Source organism: Orcinus orca, chromosome 3 (assembly GCF_937001465.1).
Source record: "Orcinus orca chromosome 3, mOrcOrc1.1, whole genome shotgun sequence".
Lineage (NCBI taxonomy): Eukaryota > Metazoa > Chordata > Mammalia > Artiodactyla > Delphinidae > Orcinus > Orcinus orca.
The window spans coordinates 110,369,324-110,393,643 of record NC_064561.1 but is presented as its reverse complement, the minus strand read 5'-3'; positions in this window follow the sequence as shown (position 1 = coordinate 110,393,643).

Below are 24,320 nucleotides of genomic sequence, written 5' to 3'. Positions count from 1 at the left end.
TAAAGCTTTTGATTTCTCCATCAAATCTGAATGAGAGCCTTGATGGATAGAGTATTCCTGGTTGTAGGTTCTTCCCTTTCATCACTTTAAATATATCATGACACTCCATTCTGGCTTGCAGAGTTTCTGCTGAGAAATCAGCTGTTAACCTTAAGGGAGTTCCCTTGTACGTCATTTGTCGCTTTTCCCTTGTTGCTTTTAATAAATTTTCTTTGTCTTTAATTTTGTCAGTTTGATTACTGTGTGTCTTGGCATGTTTCTCCTTGGGTTTATCCTGCCTGGGACTCTCTGCGCATCCTCGACTTGGGTGGCTATTTCCTTTCCCATGTTAGGGAAGTTTTCGACTATAATCTCCTCCAATATTTTCTTGGGTCCTTTCTCTCTCTCTCTTCTCTTCCTGGACCCCTATAATGCAAATGTTGGGGTGTTTAATGTTGTCCCAGAGGTCTCTTAGGCTGTTTTCGTTTCTTTTCATGCTTTTTTCTTTATTCTGTTCTACAGCAATGATTTCCACCATTCTGTCTTCCAGGTGACTTATCCATTCATCTACCTCAGTTATTCTGCTATTGATTCCTTCTAGTGTATTTTTCATTTCAGTTATTGTATTGTTCATCTCTGTTTGTTTGTTCTTTAATTCTTCTAGGTGTTTGCTCTTTAATTCTTCTAGGTCTTTGTTAAACATTTCTTGCATCTTCTTGATTTTCCTCCATTCTTTTTCCAAGATCCTGGATCATCTTCACTATCATTATTCTGAATTCTTTTTCTGGAAGATTGCCTAGCTCCACTTCATTTAATTGTTTTTCTGGGGTTTTATCTTGTTCCTTCAGCTGGTACATAGTCCTCTGCGTTTTCGTTTTGTCTATCTGTGAATGTGGTTTTCGTTCCACAGGCTGCAGTATTGTAGCTCTTCTTGCTTCTGCTGTTTACCCTCTTGTGAATGAGGCTATCTAAGAGGATTGTGCAAGCTTCCTGATGGGAGGGACTGGTGGCGGGTAGAGCCAGGTGTTGCTCTGGTGGGCATAGCTCAGTAAACCTTTAATCTGCTTGTCTGCTGATGGGTGGAGCTGAGTTCCCTCCCTGTTGGTTGTTTGGCCTGAGGCAACACAGCACTGGAGGCTACAGGCTCTTTGGTGGGGCTAATGGCAGACTCTAAGAGGGCTCACGCCAAGGAGTACTTCCCAGAACTTCTGCTGCCAGTGTCCTTGTCCCCAGGGTGAGCCACAGCTACCTCCCGCCTCTGCAGGAGGCCCTCCAACACTACCTCCAGGCAGGTAGGTCTGATTCAGTCTCCTATGTGGTCACTACTCCTTCCCCTGAGTCCTGATGCACACATTACTTTGTGTGTGCCCTCCAAGGGTGGAGTCTTTGTTTTCCCCAGTCCTGTCGAAGTCCTGCAATCAAATCCCACTAGCCTTCAAAGTCTGATTCTCTGGGAATTCCTCCTCCCATTGTCAGACCCCCAGGTTGGCAAGCCTGACATGGGGCTCATAATCTTCACTTCAATGGGTGCACTTCTGTGACATAATTGTTCTTCAGTTTGTGAGTCACCCACCCAGCGGTTATGGGATTTGATTTTATTGTGATTGCACCCCTCCTACCATCTCCTTGTGGCTTCTCCTTTGTCTTTGGATGTGGGGTATCTTTTTTGGTGAGTTCCAGTGTCTTCCCGTTGATGACTGTTCAGCAGTTAGTTGTGATTCCTGTGTTCTCGCAAGAGGGAGCAAGAGCACATCCTTCTACTCTGCCATCTTGAACAAAGCTGTCTTCCCTGTGTCCAATTTAAAAAAAAAAAAAAAGAAAGAAAAGAAAAAGATTTCCCTTGATGGCTTTGGTCTAGGAGTGGATGGTGTATTATGTCCATTAAATAGGAAGCCAAGGATTACATGAACAAATAATATCACAGCTCTGTGGAATGACTGATGGTCTTTGCAAAGGCCTACACTGGTTTCATCTTCCTTGAGATTTTATCACTGATTTGGTCTTAGTCTTGTGAAGTCACTAAGGCCAGCAGAGGTAACAAGTGTTTGATATATGATACTTAAGCCACTTTTGTCAGACTGCATTTATTTTAAGCTACACTCATACTTGGTACTCTTATATGTATACATTCTTGGGCTTTACTTTTTTTCTTGTTTCCACTGAGATATGACAATTATAGTAACACTACCCCCTAAAGCTCTACCAAAATAACATATACCTGTTTCTGTGCAAGGGATGCCTTTTCATTAAATAAATGTGTAGAACAAGCACATTAATATAAGGACTTACCCTTTGTTCATTGCCTTATTTGCACAGCTTACAACATATCCCTTACCTTTTAGCATATATTATCCATTTCAATTCAATCTATTCTTTACAATCTGCAGCAAGCCACAGAAGTTCTCTTTTAGTTGAAAGGAAATTTCAAGGGAGAAGGGGTGTGGAAAAACACACTTAATTTATCCTATTGAAAAGGGACCATTCTAGATGATGTCTGAGCACTTTTGCATTTTCTTACACACTGCAAATCAGCTCAGATATCTTAATCAGTGGCTAGAAACATATCCTTATCAGTAACATATTCATGAAAGATGGTATGTGTATGAGCTGCAAAATGTTTGGCAGAGACCCAGGAATAAAAAAGAAAGAAAGAATATGGTAAAGAGTTGATGGAATAGCTTTGTGTTTCAACCCTATTCATTTGGGGAATTTTCTATCATCTCTGTTTGTTCTGTATGGAAGAATAATAGACCAACGAACAAAATGTCAGATTTCTATTACTTGATTTCATCTATATTTAGATATACTTATTGTACAGTAATCCAGGATGGAAGCATATCTATACACAGTTGTGTATATAAGAACATACATACATTCTCATGTCTCTTTCTAAATATTCCTATTCATGATACTAACTTATACAAAGCTTATAGCTTTTCTGTTTTGACCAGCTAGGGCACTGTCTAAATAGTATTTCACAAAATCAAGAGTAGTTCCTGACAATTAATTTCTGCAGTCAATGGTCTACTCAAACTGGGCAACTCCCCTTGGAACTTAGAAGCCACAACAGCAGACTGTGTGCATGAAAGAGCAAGACAATTCATTAGCCGATTCTGCAGCAACTCAAAGTGGCGGGGGATGTCAGCCCCTGTTCTGGTGCTTCAATACTAATGAGAGTCATTGCATATTCATAACCTCAAATACAGTCAGCTTCTTGTAAAAACTTTTGTCACCCAGGCTTCATGGCAAGAGCAAAGCACTGCACAAGTCGTGTCGTGGCACTTCCGCCAAGTGAGTGCAAGAACAAGACTGACTGTTTGCAACGCAGCCTGATGCGGAACTAAAAGATGCTGCCCCAAGGGTCCTAAAACTCTGCTTAGTTTGACTGCAAAGCCCTACATAATCAAAGAAACAAAAAGGAGGCAGTGGTGGTGAATGCGTTTGTCTATATATACATATACCCACATATACACCATACATAAAAACTACAGAAAAGAATACTTCAAACAAGGAATCTGGCTTACTGAGTGCTCAGAGTAATTATCTGTTAGGAATGTAGCACCAATCACATCAATTCTTACCATGTTGAAAGAAGAATGGTATGCCCCAGTAAACTTGCTCTCAAGTTGCAGAAACACCACGGCATAGCTTAATAGAAATAGATCTCTAAAACTGTCTGAAGTTTCCCGTCATTACCAGTACCAAAGCTTAGTGAACTGAACCTGTCAGCTCCGCCAAATCTAGAGCTACCTGGAATCCAATTCCTTAGGCGGCTTTTTATGTTGTTGTCACTGCCTCCCTTGCTTTATCATCATCATTATTATGATTAGTTTCCAGAACTGAGCTGTTCAGTGTGCTTGCCAGGAAATCCTAAGGGCCTGGCCCTACACCATTTGACCCCAAAATACCTGTCTGTTTGGGGTAGCTACCAACATCCCCTGGAGTCAGAGAAAGGAAATGTACATTTCAGCACCCACTTTGAAAAAGCCTTGAGCGCTTTTTCACTCATAATGATGTCTTCAGTGGGAATGCCAGCACAGTTCCACATTTTTCTGACAGGCATACAGTCTATAAACTACCCATAAAAATTAAATAAAACAGGACAGTGAAAGAAAAGTTTCTAAATTTGATCACACTTGAGTTGTTAAAAGTTATTTCCAGGTGCATAATGTGTATATATATCTGCATAGAATAAAGACAGATCAGGAATATTTGGAGGATGGTGGGGGTAGATGATGGGGTGTTGCGGGGAAAGGGACTCACCAAACGGTCTTACATCTTTAGTCACAGACACACAAGCTTCGAAAATAGAAGGATTTGTGTTTATGATTGATTGAGGTAACTGATTATCCCCAGATATTTTAAGTGTTGAGACATTAAATTGTCAGCTCTATCAGTCTGATTGCAGTAAAACATGAAAACATTGACTTTTGTCTAGTTAGAGAAATTTATTTTTCCCAGAATGACAATCCTTTAAGTAGAAGCCAGGCAGCTTGCCAGCTTTCCATGTCATATACTGAAGTTTGCAAATGCAACGCATATTTTCAAGTGTTTTTCAAGGTTCAATGAATGGTGCATAGGTCTTTTGCAAATAGTCTTGTAATAAACAGATTCCTGCACTACTCTTCATTCTTTAAACCCGAGAAAAGTATTTACTCATCTAGAAGAAAAAAAAACATTGTAGCTTTGTATTCATGGAAAATATGTTACCAGTGCCCTTCAGTTATTTAAAGTATCTCTGAAAAATAATATAACCCCTCTTTGGACCACCATACTGTGAACAAGTTTGATTAATATGTTTTATAAGCCTGAAATAAATGCTCATCATAACTGCCAGTAAGCTGTCAGCTTTCAAAAGTCTTTGTTCCCAGAATGAGTAATTTGTCTGATCCTCTTTAAGAAACCATATTCCAACCTAAAAGGAAGATGTTACAATCAAGTAAATTCTACTAAAATTTGATTGCCGTTAAACAGCCTTATATTCTAGATTCTAGATCCTTGTGTGTACTATATGTGTCCATACTATTTTACACAATAAAAATACCACATTTTATTTGTTATTATTGCTTGTCAGAACACCTGTGCTTTTCACTGGGCAGAACTATAGTTCCAGTGTTTAAAACCTAGTCCATTAAAATAATCAAAAATGTCAGATGTTATATATAGTCAGTCTTTTAAATAAAATCTGTGACGGGGAAATCATTTAAATGATGATTAAAATGAAAACACCAATCAAAAGACAGATGTGGTCATTAATTCCACTGAAGCACCAACATTTCTATATTCTCCAAGCATTTATCATGATCATTAAAATACAGGATGTTCTAAAGACCAGCAAACCATTGAGCCCTCCATGTCTAAGTTCTACAGACAGCAGTAGATAATACCTGGAGAAAAAAGGGTCCCTGAATAGCCAAACAAAGGTACACCAACAAGAACAACTTCTTCCCAATTCCTTTAGCCAATCATCTTGTGCCCTGGAGTGCTGGATTTGGTTGCCCTTAACATAACTCAGAGGGTAATAACTATTATAAATGGTCATTAAATGATCCATCCTCCTATTCCTTTATTCCAACTACCACTGATGTTGCATTGCACAGAACCATTGCATTAGTGGTTCTATGGCAGAACTTTACAAAGCACCCTGTTTATACACTGCCAAGAGTTACAGTTCCTTTTGTCAACATGCTTTCCTCCTCAGCTTACTTCTACCTACTTTCATACCATGCCCATAAAGATTAAAATTACAGATAATTCTCCATTTAACATCCCTTTTTAAATTTATATTTCTCTGAAAATCTAAGAAAAAGTAATTTTTATACCAATTGTGTTTTTTTACTTCTATATCACCTTTGTCCATAAGAAGCCATTTTTCATTTTATTATTTTCCAAATTGGCAAGAAACCACAGGTTCTGTATATACAATCATTTGTATATTGTAAGCATTACTGCCCTTCTTCTTTTTTTTTTTTTTTTTTTTTTTTTTTGCGGTACTCGGGCCTCTCACTGTTGTGGCTTCTCCCGTTGTGAAGCACAGGCTCCGGACGCGCAGGCTCAGCGGCCATGGCTCATGCGCCCAGCCGCTCCGCGGCATGTGGGATCTTCCCGGACCAGGGCACGAGCCCGTGTCCCCTGCATCGGCAGGCGGACTCTCAACCACTGCGCCACCAGGGAAGCCCTCCCTTCTTCATTTTGATGTATGCATAATTTAACTTTTAACAAAGTTTATTTTCATTCTTTGTCTGCTCTCTATGCCATAACTACCTCTTATAATTTCAATATACTGTGGCAGTTCTAAAAACAATGTTCTTTCATGTCTTATACACTAATTTTCCCTCTTTTGTCATTTCTCATCTCACAAGGTTTTAGTATTTAGCTCACAAATTAGGTCAAAAGTAGATAGCTTATTTTGTTCCCCTTTGTTGTTGTTTTTTTTCCTTTAAGAAAACTAGAATTCCCTTGCCCCCAAATTAAAATGATCTATCTGCTATTCACATCTTATAACAATTCCATAATTTCAGTAGTTCCACAGTGTTTTCTAGACCTTCAAATTCTGTTCTCCTTGAAGTACTATGTACCACAGAAATTATGTTGTTAACTTTAGTAAACACAGGAAAATAACACCTGGCTCAGGTAGGGTTTCTCTCTGACGTTACGGATGATGTTTCCAAGAAGTACCTAAATGGTACTAACTCAGTATCACTGCTGAAGTGGCCACAAGTATGATACTTTTAACACTGCTCCTTTGACTGCTCTCTTATCTACCCTGCATCATTTTTTTCATCATCTGCCCTCAAATTTACAAAGTTCACTATGACCCTGTCATTTTAATGATAGCAGCCACCCTTACCATGAGTATAAACATAAACTAGAATTTCCACGCTCTGAGCCTTCCTAAGCCTCATTTCAGTTGCACATATAAATCTAAAGAAAATCTAAATTTTATTGCAGCTACCTTAAAGATTTCTTCCTAACTACCTAGAGGTAGTCACTCTTAGAATTCCTTGAACCCTTGGGCCAAATACAGAATTTGCTCTATTGCTTAAATTTTTTCCATATGCTCTTTTTTTACGTGCCCATCAGTATTTACCAACAATCTCTGCACGTTAGCAATATTTAAAAGAATAAGTAGTCTCTTCCTAGAGGTAGTGAAATATTAGATATCTCCTTCCATATATAAAATCATTATTACATGTAAAACTTTCTGCTTTCTCTGTTTTCATAGCTGGAAGGAATGATCATTTTAAGAGCAGTGATTTTCAGACTGTATTCAGGGGTGCCTCAGAGGTTCTGTTTAGAAGAAAATAAGTGAAGGAGCAACACCAAATAGAAAGTGTTGTAGACCTAATTCATCCAGCACACCAACACTTTTTGTGTACAACTTTTTGTTCTGAAATAATTTTAAATACACAGAAAAGTTACAAGCATAGTACAAAGAACTATTCTATGTGTTTAACCCAGATTTTAACATTTTGCCACAACTGCTTTACTATTCTTTCCCACCCCTCCCCTCCTCTCTTTTCCTCCTCTTCTTTCTCTCTTTATACAGTATATCTTTTATTTTCTGAATTGTTTGAAAGTTACAAAACCTTGTTCCATTACCTCTAAATACTTCAGGGTAGATTTACCAAGAACAAGGATATTCACCTACATTATCACAGTATGATAATCAAATTCAGGAAATTTAATATTGACACAATGCTGTTATCTAATCTATAGAATTTATTTAATTTTTGCCAATTGTCTCCAAAATTTCTTCTATAGCAATTTTATTCTCTGGTCCAGATCAGCCTTTGTCTTTCACAACACTGACATTTATAAATAGTACAAACAATTTCCTTTGTAAAAATCCCTCAATTTGGGTTTGTCTAATATTTCCTCATAATTAGATTTAGGTTATATATTTTTGGCAGAAATATTATATAAATGTTATTGTTCTTTTCAGTGTATCACATCTGGAAGCAAATAATATTGGGTTTGTCCAGTTATTGGTGATATTGACTTTCATTAATTACTTACATAGTTAAAGTAGTGTCTACAAGGTTACTCCACTGTAAAATATCTTTTTTTCTTAGTAATTAAAGAATAATTCATGGAAAGATACTTTTAAGAGTTTGTAAATATCTTAGCCCTCATCCAACTTAATGATCCTTGCCTGGTGGTTAAAATGGTTGCAAAATGGTGATTTTCTAACATTATCATTCCTCCTACATTTATTAGATGGTGTCCTATTCCCTTATTTATTTTTTTGTTTACTGTAAGTGTGGACTCATAGATTTTTTTTAATTTAATAGATTAACATTTATTAATCTCATTATTTTGAAGCTCAAATTCTCTCAGATTTGGCCAGTGGGAGTCCCTTTGATCTGACTACTGAGGCTTTTTGACATGTCCCTATCATTTTTTGAGCTGCAACATCACTTCTTTTATTTCATATTTTGGGATTTGTTTCCAAACAATGATTTTAAAAGTTTGAAACCCATTGTTCTGCTGTTACATTTTTTTCTCCAATTTTCCTTATTTCAAGTCAGGTTTGTATAAAAAGTATCTAGAATACAGGGAAGACTGAGAATAAATGATGGTAACCCTTTTGTTTCTGTGGCCACACTGGCCACCATGCTGTCCTCCAACCTGTCAGCTATGTTCCTGCATTAAAGGCGTGGCATCCCTTGTGTCCTTGGCCTGGAAACTTCTTCCCAATGCAGCTCCATAGTTGTTCCCACATCTCCTTTAAGCCATAGCTCAAACATCGCTTTCTCAGGAAGGCCTCCCATGACCACTTTTATTATAACAGAACAATGGTTCTCAAACTTTTTAAAGCACCCTTTGAAAACCCCTTTGATGGTAACCCCTTAATTCCCAAAGCTTCATTTCAAAGCAAGATATAAAATGACAATAGGTTTAACCCATGAATGGTTACGTCAGAAACATGATCTTAACCCTCACTGATTTATTTCACCATAGAGAGTTGACAAACTTTCTAAAGTGTTTACTGGTATACACACAGTCCTTCTGGGTCATGGAAACAAAATAGACGTTACCTTCTCTGAGGCTTCTGACTTAGATTCCTTATTCAATTCACTTCCTTATTACACACAGCATATCCACTTCTCTATCACTCTGCTATGAATTAGTCTAATTTTTAAAACTGTTTGCTCCTAAAGAAAAGTATCAATAAACAAGAATAATGTAGAACTACTTGTCTTTTCTTATGGAATACTCTCTAAAAGAACATCTTTTTAACTATGTAACATTTAACATTTACTTATCCCAAATAAGTCTTTAAAAAACAAACAAAAAACCCTCAACAAACAACCACAGATAATAATCACCATCAGAGATAGCCAAGACTTTACAAGTAATCAAGTGCTTTCACTCACATTCAGCAGAGAAATTCATTTTTCCCTGAGCACGCTGCTTCAATATACAATTCAAGATGACTGAATTTCATAGATAGGGTTAAAGGTGTCCTTAAAATACACAGCAAGTTCCATGACTTACAGGGCTTTCCCAAAGCAAACTCAGTAAGTCATCATCAGTATGCATCATCAGTTTCTTGGAAGATTTTAAGTTTTTCAAACTACTTAACTAGTCTTTTTCTAAAACTACTAACATACTTCAGACTTTCCAAAGTATATTATTTCCAGCCCCTATACTGAGGTCATATACGATGGCTAACTTTTCCCCTCAACATCTATTTTTCATTAAATTACATAACAGACATCTTTTAGGTTTTCAAGATGCTTCTGTACAGCAGGATCAATATATTTGTCAACATGGTAAATAATTAAATGTTTACAGGCCACAAAATGATGAGGTACCTCACTATATAATGGAAGAAATTTTCCCAACATGCAACTTATTTTCCAAGGGTAAGTCATGTACACTGAATTATACTTTAAAACTCCTGGCTACCTAGTCCATCTAGTGAAATCCTTGAGTGATTTACCAATGATACATCTAAAGACATAACTCACTTTCAAAGGTGCCTATTTTAGGCACTGCGAGAATTAGCTGACCGTAAGTAAAACTCATGATCTCCTCAAATAAAAAAAAACCATATAAATTCAGTGGCCATTTGTTTTTTCATTATAATGTTAGTTATCCTGTAGTATTCAATTATCTAAGATAAAAGGCATACCATAGTATTTAGTCTTCTAACATACAAAGAACCATATTCATCACATATGATGCAATATAGCTTCTTGTTCTTGAGGTCTAGACCTGAGCTGTCCAATATGGTAGCCAGTAGCTACATGTGGCTATTGAGCACTTGTAATATACCTAGTCCAAATTGAGACACACATAAGTGTAAGATAACACATTAGATTTCAAAGTTTAGTATGAAAAAAATGTAAAATATCTCACAACTTTATGTTGATTCTATATTGAAATAATATTTTAACATATTGGATTAAATAAAATTTTATTAAATTCACCTGTTTCTTTTTACTTTGTTTAATGTGGCTACAAAAAAATTTTAAATTACACAAGTGGCTCACATTTTATTTCTACTGGAGAGGACTTATTTAGACTAAAGTGGGCAAAAGTCATAATCAGAGGCCAGTTCCATAGTGTGTCATAAATAACCTGCAACCACACTACTTTCTAAGTTTTTGAGGTTATTAGCAGATCATCAAATCCCAAGGGCAAACAAACAACCCAATCCAAAAATGGGCAGAAGACCTAAATAGACATTTCTCCAAAGAAGGTATCCACACTGCCAACAAACACATGAAAGAATGCTCAACATCATTAATCATTAGAGAAATGCAAATCAAAACTACAATGAGATATCATCTCACACCAGTCAGAATGGCCATCATCAAAAAATCTACAAACAATAAATGCTGGAGAGGGTGTGGAGAAAAGGGAACACTCTTGCACTCTTGGTGGGAATGTGAATTGGTTCAGCCACTATGGAGAACGGTATGGAGGTTCCTTAAAAAACTACAAATAGAACTACCATATGACCCAGCAATCCCACTACTGGGCATATACCCTGAGAAAACCAAAATTCAAAAAGAGTCATGTACCGAAATGTTCATTGCAGCTCTATTTACAATAGCCAGGACATGGAAACAACCTAAGCGCCCATCATCGGATGAATAGATAAAGAAGATGTGGCACATATATACAATGGAATATTACTCAGCCGTAAAAAGAAACGAAATTGAGCTATTTGTAATGAGGTGGATAGACCTAGAGTCTGTCATACAGAGTGAAGTAAGTCAGAAAGAAAAAGACAAATACCATATGCTAACACATATATATGGAATTTAAGAAGAAAAAAAAAATGTCATGAAGAACCTAGGGGTAAGACAGGAATAAAGACACAGACCTACTGGAGAATGGACTTGAGGAATATGGGGCGGGGGAAAGGTGAGCTGTGACAGGGCGAGAGAGAGTCATGGACATATACACACTAACAAACGTAAGATAGATAGCTAGTGGGAAGCAGCCTCATGGCACAGGGATATCAGCTCGGTGCTTTGTGACCACCTGGAGGGGTGGGATAGGGAGGGTGGAAGGGAGGGAGACGCAAGAGGGAAGAGATATGGGAACATATGTATATGTATAACTGATTCACTTTGTTATAAAGCAGAAAATAACACACCATTGTAAAGCAATTATACCCCAATAGAGATGTTAAAAAATAAAAAAATAAAATAAATAAAAAATAAAATTAAAAAAAAGAAAACCCTAAAGACTTCACACAAAAACTATTAGAACTGATTAATGAATTCAGCAAGGTAGCAGGATACAAGATTAACATACAGAAACAGTTTGCATTTCTTTCTTTACACTAACAATGAACTATCAGAAAGGGAAAGTAAAAAAAAATCCCATTTAAAATCACATCAAAAAAAAAAAAAAAACCCTAGTAATAAGCCTGACCTAGGAGGTGAAAGACATATACAATGAGAACTATAAAACACTGATAAAGGAAAATGAAGATGATTCAAGGAAATGGAAAGATAGCCCATGTGCTTGGATTGGAAGAACTAATATAGTTAAATGGCCATACTACCCAAAGCAATCTACAGACTCAATGTGATCCTTACCAAATTACCCATGACATTTTTCACAGAACTAGAACAAACAATCCCAAAATTTATATGGAACCACAAAAGACCCAGAACTGCCAAAGCAATACTGAGGAGAAAAACAAAGCTGGAGGCAGAACCCTTAGAACTTCAAACAATACTACAAGCTACAGTAATCAAAACAGTGTGGTACGCACCACAACTACTGAAGCCCACACCCTTAGAGCCCATGCTCTGCAACCAGAGAAGCCACTGCAATGAGAAGCCCATGCAATGCAACAGAGAATAGCCCCCACTCACTGCAACTAGAGAAAGCCCATGTGCAGCAACGAAGACCAAAAACACAGCCAAAAATAAATTAAAAAAAAACAAACAAACAGTGTGGTATTGGTGCAAAAACAGACATAAAGATCAATGGAACTGAATTGAGAGCACAGAAATAAACCCACACACGTACGGTCAATTAATCTTCAACAAATTAGGCAAGAAAATATAATGAAAAAAAGACAGTCTATTCATCACACATGCTGGGAAAGCTGGACAGCCACATGTAAATCAAAGAAGTTAGAACACTCCTTCACAGCATACACAAACATCAACTCAAAATGGCTTAAAGACTTAAATATAAGACAGGACACCAAAAAACTCCTAGTAAAGAACATAGGCAAAACATTCTCTGACATAAATCATAGCAAAACATTCTTAGATCTTCCAAGGCAAAAGAAATAAAAGCAAAAATAAACAAATGGGCAGAAATTAACACAACATTATAAATCAACTATACTTCAATAAAATAAATTTTAAAAAATAAACAAACAAATGGGGCCTAATGGGGCCTAATCAAACTTATAAGCTTCTGCACAGCAAAGGAAACCATAAACCAAACGAAAAGACAACCTACAGAATGGGAGAAAATATCTGCAAACAATGCAACTGACAAGGGCTTAATTTCCAAAATATACAAACAGCTCACAAAACTCAATAAAAAAAAAACCTGATTATAAAAGAAGCAGAAGACCTGAATCGACATATCTCCAAAGAAGACATACAGATGGCCAACAGGCACATGAAAAGATGCTCAACATCACTAATCATCAGAGAAACTGAAATCAAAACCACAATGAGATATTACCTCACATCAGTCAGAATGGCTACCATCAAAAAGACCACAAATAATAAATGTTGGTGAGGATGTGGAGAAAAGGGAACCCTTGTATGCTACTGGTGAATATAAACTGGTACAGTCACTGTGGGAAAGGTTCAGTAAGGAGGTGCCTCAAAAAACTAAAAATAGAACTAACATATGATCCAGCAATTCCACTCCTGGGTATATATCCAATGAAAACAAAAACACTCATTTGAAAAGATATCTGCACCCCAATGTTCATAGCAGCATTATTTACAATAGTCAAGACATGGAAGCAACCTAAGTCTCCATTGACAGATGAATGGATAAAGAAGATGTGGTATATAATACAATGGAATACTAATCATGTAAAGAATGAAATTTTGCCATTTGCAACAACACGGATGGACTTGGAATGTATTATGCTTAGTGAAATAAGTCAGAGAAAGACAAATACTGTATATCACTTATAGATGAAATCTAAAAACAGTAAAACAAACAAGTGAATATAACAAAGAAGAAACAGGCTCATGATATAGAGAACAAACTAGTGGTTACCAGAGGGAGAGCAAAGTGGGGAAGGACAAGATACAGATAGGGAATTAAGAGATACAAACTACTATGTATAAAATAAATAAGCTACAAGGATATATTTGTACAGTACAGGGAATATAGCCAATATTTTATAATAACTATAAATGGAGTATAACCTTTAAAAATTGTGAATCTCTATGTTGCACACCTGAAACTTATATAGTAGGTACAGCAACTATACCTCAATTTTAAAAAAGCACAATAAGACATGACTAGATACAATGTACCCACTAGAGTAATTAAAATTAAAACATTAATAACACCAAGGATAACAGGGCTGTGCAGCAACTACACTTTCATACGTGTAAAATGTAAAATGATACAATCACTTTGGAAAACAGTCTGAATTATACATTTAAAATTGGTGAACTTTATCTTCTGTAATTTACACCTCAATAAAGCTGAATTTTAAAAATCAACTTGACAAAACATTTTTAAATTAGTAAAATAAAATTCTGATAGTATCTTGCAGTGGCTTAACATTTTTAAAATACTGGCCAAATTTTTTCCCCTATCATTCTTAGAGTCTTCCTCCATTCAAGCAGTAGATAGGCTCAACTTACCTCAGGGAAAGCAGTGACAGCAGAAAGCAGAAACAAGGAGTCTTTTTTCTGACCTATGAATTTCAAAATCCTGGACCTTGAGAATAATGGAAAGGACTTAGAACATATGCTTACCAAAGCTAGGAAGGTAAATAATACAAAACAAAAGGGAATGTGGACACTGGAGTGAGCAAATCCTGTAAGGAGCCACTATGGAACTCCAGCTGATTTTTACCATATGAAAATGTGGGTCCAGTGTTGCTAGAACATTTTCCCCAAAAGAAATCTGGAGATTCAGATATTTATATGAATTTTCCAAATTTTTGAAATAATTCCCAAGCAAAAGGCATTGCTGTGAGTCAAATTCAGGCACTGGATTTGCAACATCTGGCACAGAAGACAGATTTAGAACACCTTAAAGACAAAAAATAAACAAAAAACCACAAGACTTCCTCACCTTCCAGACTTGATAGAAATTCCCTGCAATGGGGAAAATAAAAGTCAAAGCGACAATGAATACAGACATTGTTCTTACAAGAGAATAGAGGCAATCTGCGTCCCATTTCTTAGGTACGCACTCAAGAAGGCAAGAAGATCCCACCGAACTGGATGGATAATGTGATGGGCAAAAATGGTATTAGCCTCATAGAATTTCCCAGGCCCTACAGACCCAGAAAGACTTAGACAAGTGGCAGTATCAGAGAATTCTCCAAATGTTAGTGGAGTGTGGGGATCACAGAAAGATTACAACTTTATTAATAGCATGGAAGTTGCAGAAAGGTTTTAGTTTACCAGCTAAAACCTTGTGGATGGGAATGAGGAATAAGTCAGCAGTAACCTGTGATGACTGACTAACTTCAGAAACAAAATGAAGGAGAAACATTTCTACAGATGCCACCACTGTGGAAAGGTGAAGATATCTAGTAGGACTCACCATCCCAACCCAAGAATTAGCAGAGCATGGAAAGGTAGGATAGCTCTAATTTACAGTAAAATTTCAGCCACCTAGGCAGAATAGGGGCTCAAGATAGAAACTGAGCTACAAAATAATTACAAAAAGTATATTCCTTGAATATCTGACATTGTAAACTGAGATGTACGTCTACAGTCAGCTGTAAGCAAGAAAGTTATCAAGAGAAGAAGGGAGCATTTTATTTTGTTTACTTTCTTTAGATGAGTTATGCCAAATAAATACTGGATTTGGTATTAGGCCGTACAGATAGGCCACCAGAATAAGACTTTGAAAAACTACTACTCAATGTACTATAGAACTTCGCTCTTCAGATGACCTTTGAAATAACTTTACTAGACATACTGAGTTATCAAACAAATACGTTAAGTTTCCGAAACTCATTTGCAAGTAATAAACTGTCACAGAGCAAGTCTAAATGACTGGTAACACTGAACCAAGTGAGCAAAACTTACTCATTCTGCAACTATTTAAATAAATACAATAACAATATGACCAGAATCCATTGGTTTACACTGGTTAAAGTGTTAGTCTGAGGCATTAACAAGGAGGAAGCAGAGAGGTTGTCACAATGTGTATGTGTGTGTGTGTGTATGTGTGTGTGTGTGTGTGTGTGTATGTGTGTGTGTGTGTGTGTGTAAAAACTGTATTTTCCAATTTTTCTAAAATGACCACATAGTCCTTTAATTTCCAGAAAACAATTAGAAAGTATGTATTTAAAAATAGAAGACAAGTCTTTTAATTACCCCTTTAATACAGTGAAATTTAATAGCACACTGCCTGATTAAACATGATTAATACTCAGATCTACACTGTTGCAATTACCCAAGTAATTCAGGCAAAGAGTCTACCTTAGTGAGAATATTCAGATAATTAATCAAGTACTTACAGCAGCTGTGACATAAGAGGAACTCTGAGCTTCAGTTTTCTTCTCTGTAAAATGGGAACAAATACCTGCACAGCCTAACATTTGCAAGAGCATCTAGAACAGTGTCTGAAATATAACAAGCCCACAGAAATATTTACTGAATTAGCCACCACTGACTTCACTTCGACTGGCCTCTGAAAGTACTAATCAATAAAATCTTTCTAGGAAAATAGTCCCCTACTCCATCATGGTACTGTAGTACTCTTCCAAAGGTAAAACAGACCTTGAGTAGTGTTATCCAGTGCAGGCTATCCCTGAAAAACCACTTCCCATTCCTACTGAAGTATTTATTTTAATAAATGCAGCTGGATAAGTACCTAAAAATTCTCCTGATACCTTGCATCTCTACTTTCATCTGAGAAAATATTCCTCAAGTGAAGTGAGTCCACATTGCCTCCCTGCTCTCAACCCTCTAAGAGTAATGACTTGCCATCACACTTAGAATAAAATCCAAGGACTAGCCTATCAGCCTTTTCATGATTTGCCTCTGCCTAACTCTTAACTTCATTTCCTATCACTCTCCCCCTCCACCCACTGTGCTTCTTACTGATCCTTGAATACAACAAACACAAGCCTTTGCACTTGATTCCTCCCACTTCCAGTTACACACTTCCCCGAAACTCATATGGTTTGCTCCCTCACTTCAGATTTATGCTCAAATATCACCTCTACAGAGAAAACTTCCTTGACTGCCCTTTCTAAAGTAGTATACTCTGTTTTTCTCTATCCCTTTAATCTGCTTTTTTTCCCATAGCAAATCAAATATATATTTATTCATCTGTTGTAATGTATGCTCCATGAGGATCGAGACTTCATCTCAACTATTTTATCTCCAGAGCCTAGAACACTGTCTGGTATAAAGCGACGGCAAATTATCATTGACAGTGAATCTGCTGAATTAAGTGGAAGGATCTGAATATTCAAGGAAAGCTTCAGCAAATGCTACTGACAGTGCAAGGAGAATTAAGAAGACCAGTAACAGTTGTGGTGGCCATATGAACCTAGAATACCTACAGATGGAAAAGGTAAAAGGCTGAAGGAACTGGATCAAAACCAGAATTAGAGAAGGTTTTTTTTTTTTTTTTTTTGGTACACGGGCCTCTCACTGTTGTGGCCTCTCCCGTTGCAGAGCACAGGCTCCGGACGCGCAGGCTCAGCGGCCATGGCTCACGGGCCCAGCCACTCCGCGGCATGTGGGATCCTCCCGGACCGGGGCACGAAGCCATGTCGCCTGCATCGGCAGGCGGACTCTCAACCACTGCACCACCCGGGAAGCCCTAGAGTAAGATTTTTAATAGTTGGAGGATAGAAGACAGGATGGAAGGAAAGAGAGTAAGGCCAAGCCTCAGATGGTTGAAGCCTGAGCAAATGGAGAAAAATCTCTTTTTTGAATCCCATTCACTCCCCCTCATTTTCCTTTCTCTCACGTTTCCTCTAGCAGTACTACCCACTTTTGCCACCTCTCTTCCTCCTCCTCTTTTACTTCTTCTGTCATAAATTGTTTTTCACTTGTATATTGCCTTCACAGAGTTTTTTTTCCTTTGAATCAGTAGCCTCAGTAGAAGAAAAGATATCTAATGAGAAACTCTTAAGAGTATATTTTATGTGCCTTAGATGCTGAGAACACCAACATCATCATCATCAGTATCAAGTACTCATCATGAATGCAACAGACTGATAAACAGAATCATGGAGCCATTCCCTTTCACCTGCTACATCAAGAATTCTGAATGCTTTGGGACTTCAACTGTTTAATTTTCTTCTTTTCTTTCTCCAGAATATATCTTTAAAATATAATCATCTTTTTTTAGCTTTATTGAGGTATAATTGATATATATAATTGCACATATTTAATGTACATATTTTGATGTGTTAGTTTGGACATACACACACACATCACCACACTTAAGGCACTATAAACATCTATAATCTCCAAAAATTTCCTTGTATTCTTTTGTTTTTTGTTCTGTTGTAAGAGCACTTAATATGAGATTTAACCTCAACATTTTAAAGTGCACAACACCATATTTTTAACTATAGGCACTGTGTTGTACACCAGACAATCAACATCTTTGACTTCTATCCTCACATTCCTTTTAAAAAATTATGACACATCTGCTAAAGTATGTTTGCTAAAATCCTAAGCCTAGCATTACCTTTTTTATTAAGTTGATCCTGGTGCTTATTCGAGTTAAAATAAATGAAAACTAGGGCTTCCCTGGTGGCGCAGTGGTTGAGAGTCCGCCTGCCAATGCAGGGGACACGAGTTCGTGCCCTGGTCCGGGAAGATCCCACATGCCGCGGAGCGGCTGGGCCCGTGAGCCATGGCCTCTGAGCCTGCGCGTCCAGGGCCTGTGCTCCACAACAGGAGAGGCCACAACAGTGAGAGGCCCGCGTACCGCAAAAAAAAATAAAAAAGAAAACTGACAAGCAGTCTCATCAGTCTCATAAATGATTGTGTATATGTGCCTCTCCCCAGCTTCACCAAATGACACTGGGCTTGGTGTTCCACTCGACTCTTTGAAGAATAATTTCTAATACATTAGCAGAAGCCAACATAATAATATATATTAATTTCAGTCAAATACCTCTCAAAATATTAAATCCGAGAACATCAACTTATTCATTTTAAGTTCTTCCACAGGAGTTTACAGATAGAACATGACCTCTGTAATCTGAAATGAGTCTTAAGAAAGTAAACTGTAAATAAAAATTATAGGAGAAATTCATAATGAAGTTCATGCTTTGCCCATTAACCTTAGAGACCAAAGAAAAATAAAAGCAAGGAGAAATGTTTTTTTTTTAGTATCAAGCATATTTACAAGTGACAAGGCATTAAGATTATTATAAACTCCATGATGACCTACTTAGAGCTAATCAAAATACTCAATAACAAACAAGATACTCAATCTTAAATGATTTATTCCATTATTTTGGTAACTGCTTAAATTAATTCCAATTACAACCATAAATTCAAGACTTGAGAGAAAAAAAGTTAATTCTACAAATTAAAAATCAAAATCCTAGAGTATTTATTAATCTCCTCTACATATTTCCCTGTTTCATCTTTTCAGCTCCCCACACCCACACTCCCTGTCTCTGTCATTCTACATGCAAGTCCAGAGTACTATCAAGTCTAATTAGGGTTAGTGTAAAGTATGTATAGCTAGCAGTGTGACTTTATTATTTGTTTTTCTTAGTTCCAGGACTGAAGAATGCTAATTCCAATGCAAAAAGGTGATCATTTGTGCATATATGTCTCTCTCCCCACCCCTCACCAAAGCTGTGCCTTCACTGACATTCAAGAGTGCAGAATATAACAACTGTTTGTATTTGTCCATATTAGTACCACGACACATTTACCAACAGTGAAGGGATAGGTCCAAATTTGGTTAGCAGCCTAATCTGGCTTAAAACAAAATACATCTCCCTGAGGCATTTCCATTCTGAAATAATTCATAACCATAAAAGTTAGTTATTTAGGGCTTCCCTGGTGGCGCAGTGGTTGAGAGTCTGCCTGCCGATGCAGGGGACACGGGTTTGTGGCCTGGTCCGGGAAGATCCCACATGCCGCGGAGCAGCTAGGCCCGTGAGCCATGGCCGCTGGGCCTGCGTGTCCGGAGCCTGTGCTCCACAACGGGAGAGGCCACAACAGTGAGAGGCCCGCGTATAGCAAAAAAAAAAAAAAGTTAGGTATTCACAGGATAAAAATCTGAAACAATAGTAAGAGCAGCAAAATATTCTGCTTTTCATTTTCACTAACTTGGTGTTAACTTAATGAAATGTGACATTGCTTATCAGCATAGTATAATAAACATGAAAAGGTGCCCAATGTACAAAGAAAATATGAAAATCCCTAACGACAACAGCAAAAACACAAATTGTTCTCTTTTCCTTTCATATGCCCTTTGAGTTAGCTTGAGAGCATATGACCTTGTTATGTAATAAAGATAAAATTGGTTGCCAGTGTGCCTAGATGGAGGCTTCAAAAATAACTAAGTAAAATTACATTTCCCTGTACCCCATAAAAGATCCATCATACAGGACTCAGTTCTCATTTCTCTATGTTAGAAGCTACACTAGATACAGCTAAACAAGAGAAAAATACCTAAATAACTCTCAGAAGTGGCATGCATAGATATTACATCTTTGTTGAAATCTCAAAACTTATATTATCCAAAGGTTTAATTCACCTTTAAAACAGAATTTATTAAAATTCTAAACTCATATTGTGTTTATCATTTTTATAAGTGGATATATATTCCTAGCAACATGTTTGTATCCGATGTTACTCATATAAATAAAAGTATATAGTCATTTTAGTGATTAACAGAAAAACAGACATCTGTATAGAACATTTCCCTCATTAGATATTATCATGTTAGCATATTTTTCCTATTTCTGATTTTACTACAAAATAAAATGAGCTGATTTTTACCCTTAAGTTTCTCTATAACGTATATTGCCAATAATGCAAATACTTTAATTGCACATTAGAAGAATCTCATTTTCCTCTAAAAATTGCTATAGAAATGAGCCCCGAAGAGACCTCATAACACATACCAAAAAACCAAGATATGACTACATCAAACTGGCATACCAGTTACCACTTAACAACAAATATTACTTTAAACATTACTTTTAAATTAAAAGCTATCTTTTTGAAAATCCCAGGCAAGATCTCATGGGTCATTAGAATGTTATTTGGCCTCTTCCTAAATTAGTGCCAAACTGAATCAATTAGACAAGAATCAATTAGCCAAAAACTATACACTAATCAACTGTCTTAACTACTAGCCAAACTGTATATTCAAAAAGTAACTCACTTTTTTGTTAGAAAGTCACATTTGGGGTTAGTGGGGGTATAAATTGACACTTTTCTGGAAAGCAATTTGGGGTAACATTTATGAAATATTGATGTTTATTCTCTTTGCCCAGTAACTCTCCTCCTAAGAATTAACCTAAGGAAATAATCAGAAATACGAATAAAGTTTTTATATATAAAGATGTGCATTCCAACATTACTTACTGGAGCAGAAGGAAAAAATGCAAAACTCAAAAAAACTCAGATTTAAAAATGAATACAAAGCAGCCATTTAAATCACAATTATGAATAAAATGTAATGACCTAATAAAATTCTCAGCACAAATACATAAAAACACCAAAATATTTATAGTGATTACCTATGGTTGGTATAGTTATAGGTTATTTTATATATATTTTTTTGTATTTTTAGGAGCTAATACTGCTATTCAAGAATATTTTAATATTCTACATTGAAATATTATAAACTAAGGGGTTTTATTAGAAGCCATTTCATTCAGTGATAGTCATAAAATATTTCACATGGACAGTGAAGAAAAGATTGCTGGTCAAAAGTAGATGACTGTCATCAGCTAGCTTTTCCTCAAGCACCAAGAACAGTGGTACAGTTCCCCTGTTAATATCCATCAATAATCAAATTAGTAGAGCACTCATGTTAACAATTTATATTTCCATCTAAGGGTGAATTTATTTAACAAATAGCTGCATTTCCCAGAAAGGACAGTCAGAACAACAAAACCGCTTGAAAAAAGGACAGGAACCAATATTTACTAAGTATGTTAATAGACATGATGCTAAACGCTTTACATATTTCATTTAATCCTTACAATACTATAAGGTAGGTATTATTATTTTTCAGAGGAGGGAACTGAAGCTCAGAGAGGTTAGGTAACTTATCTAAGTACACAAAGCTAGTAAATAGTGATACGGGAATTTGAACCAAGTTTTTCCCTATGCAGAACCCCCGGAAGATATCACTGAAGGATATTAAACTAATAACTGTAATGATGGGATTATTCATCCTGCATAAGATAATGGTCTTGAAAATATCTCAACCGTAAAGCACTAAATAAAAAATTTTGGAAAAGGCAACCATTAATCTACTGATCATTAATAGTTAACAAATTCCACATAGTCAAGAGAAAAGCAAACAAGTGTTTTAACTAATGTTCAACAAGATAATGCCTAATATTAACTGTTTCTGGAAATAATAGGTGTTTAACAAATACTTATGGTACTGAACCAAACTAATCTGAGATTGGCTGATGATAATAAAAATAGAAACAAATAAATAAATATCTCCCTATCACTTTCCAAAAGATATGTGAATACACTCTCGCTCAAGTTACAAAAAATTAAATTTACTAAATTATAATATATAATTAATTAGGTTAGACAACTGTTTATCATTAGGTAGAAAATGGGGGAGGGGGGTTATAAATACACAGAGTAAACACAAATCCCACACTCAGAGTGGTGCATTTAGTCCCTAATAAAATCAATACAACTTGATTAAGGATCTAGAAAGAAGATGAAGTAATTAAGAAAGTTTCCCTTTTAACTCTTAAAATCCAACCACTAAAAATTTTAATCTGAGAGTTACCTCCCTATAAATGAAGCATTCTAGGGACTTTTAGAATATTCCTGTTTAGATAAAACTGTTTGAAATCATAGCTTCTAATAATTTAAATAATCTGTTAAAATTCTGCTAACCAAGTCAGAGTTAAATAGCTATGGTTTTGATTCACAAACACTTGATGTGAATAATTTTTGCCCATTTTTAACAATATATGAAACCTCTACCATCTATACCATAAAGATGATTAAACTCAGTTAAGGCCCATATGTCCTATAAATTTCCTAAGGTCAAAATGTTTATTGTTGGCAAAGGCACCAAGGGTCAACTTTTCATAAGCTAAAAAAGACAAAGGAATTTAAATTGCTACAGACAATCACAGAGCAAATTTGGGACTAAAACAACACATACTAAATATATAAGTATGCTTAAGTGTGTGTGTGTGTGTATATATATATATATATATATATATATAAATGCTTATATATTTATATATATATTTATGTGTCTATAAATAAATATATTTTTATATGCATGTATTTATTTAACAATGCTATAGTACACTCTTAAAGAACAAACACACACACATACACACACCAAAAAATACCCCTTTTAAGATACAAAGGAATTAAGACTGGGTGTGTTGGTATTTCTGGAAAGCAGATCTACCTCAGCCACTGTTCAAACTTAAATCCTGGCACAGCATGGATAACCTATCATGGATGATCCAGAAATTAATTAGCGCCCCCACCCAAGATCATTAGCAACAGCTTATTTTGAGTTTAAATGAGACTAATTTATAAAAATCATGTTAGTAGGCTTGGTCTTCTTTGTAAATAATTATAAATTATATAATTTAAATGAATAAACAGAACTAAAAGGTTGGTCAAAATTATGATATTAATATTACCTGAGGTTATTAACCAAAACAGAATTATAAATAAGATTAAAAGGATTAATAAAATCTGTTGCATTAAACTCATAAAATTAATCTCCTCTAATGTTCTAGTAATTATATTTTTCAGGCAATTTTTATGTAAAATTGTCAATCGTATCAGATTGGTAACTTGTACAAGATTTTCAAAGACAGATCAAATTTTAAACAGTTCAGAGGGTAAAAAAGGTTAAAAGAAGAATCACATAGTAATGTCTGAAAATGTGCTAATAATTTGTCACACTGACTCAGATGCTAAGGTTTTATCTTACTCATTGTTATACTCCCAGAGCCAGGTATAGTGCCTGCAACAGTACAAGTAGTTAATTATATCAAACAGAGGTTACATCCTTCAATGAGTTGTGCCAACTTATTTTTTAAGAAGTTAAGATTTCCCATCCTGAACATTTTAGTGCATGTATGCCTATGTGGATTTTTCTGGGAAGAGGATTAGTATCTCTTATCACAGATTCAAATGATGATATGACACCAAAAAGTTAAACACTACAGATCTCAAGGAAATATGGACATGCTCAATGTAGGCTGTCATTCAAACACAGAGAGCTAGGGCAGCTCTAGAAATAGTTCAGAAGAGAAAGGTCAGCTCTGGAAGAAAAAGAATGGGGTTTGGGGGGAGCATTTTTTCATCTGTTTGTTTACTGCCCTTGTTGTTTTGCCTATGTTAACCAAAATTAGAAGATTATTACAGTTCTTCATTTAATTCAACTGGCACAAATGCAGTCACTGATACAGTATAACACGTTTTAGAAAGGCATACTACTGTTATGAAGCTAAATGT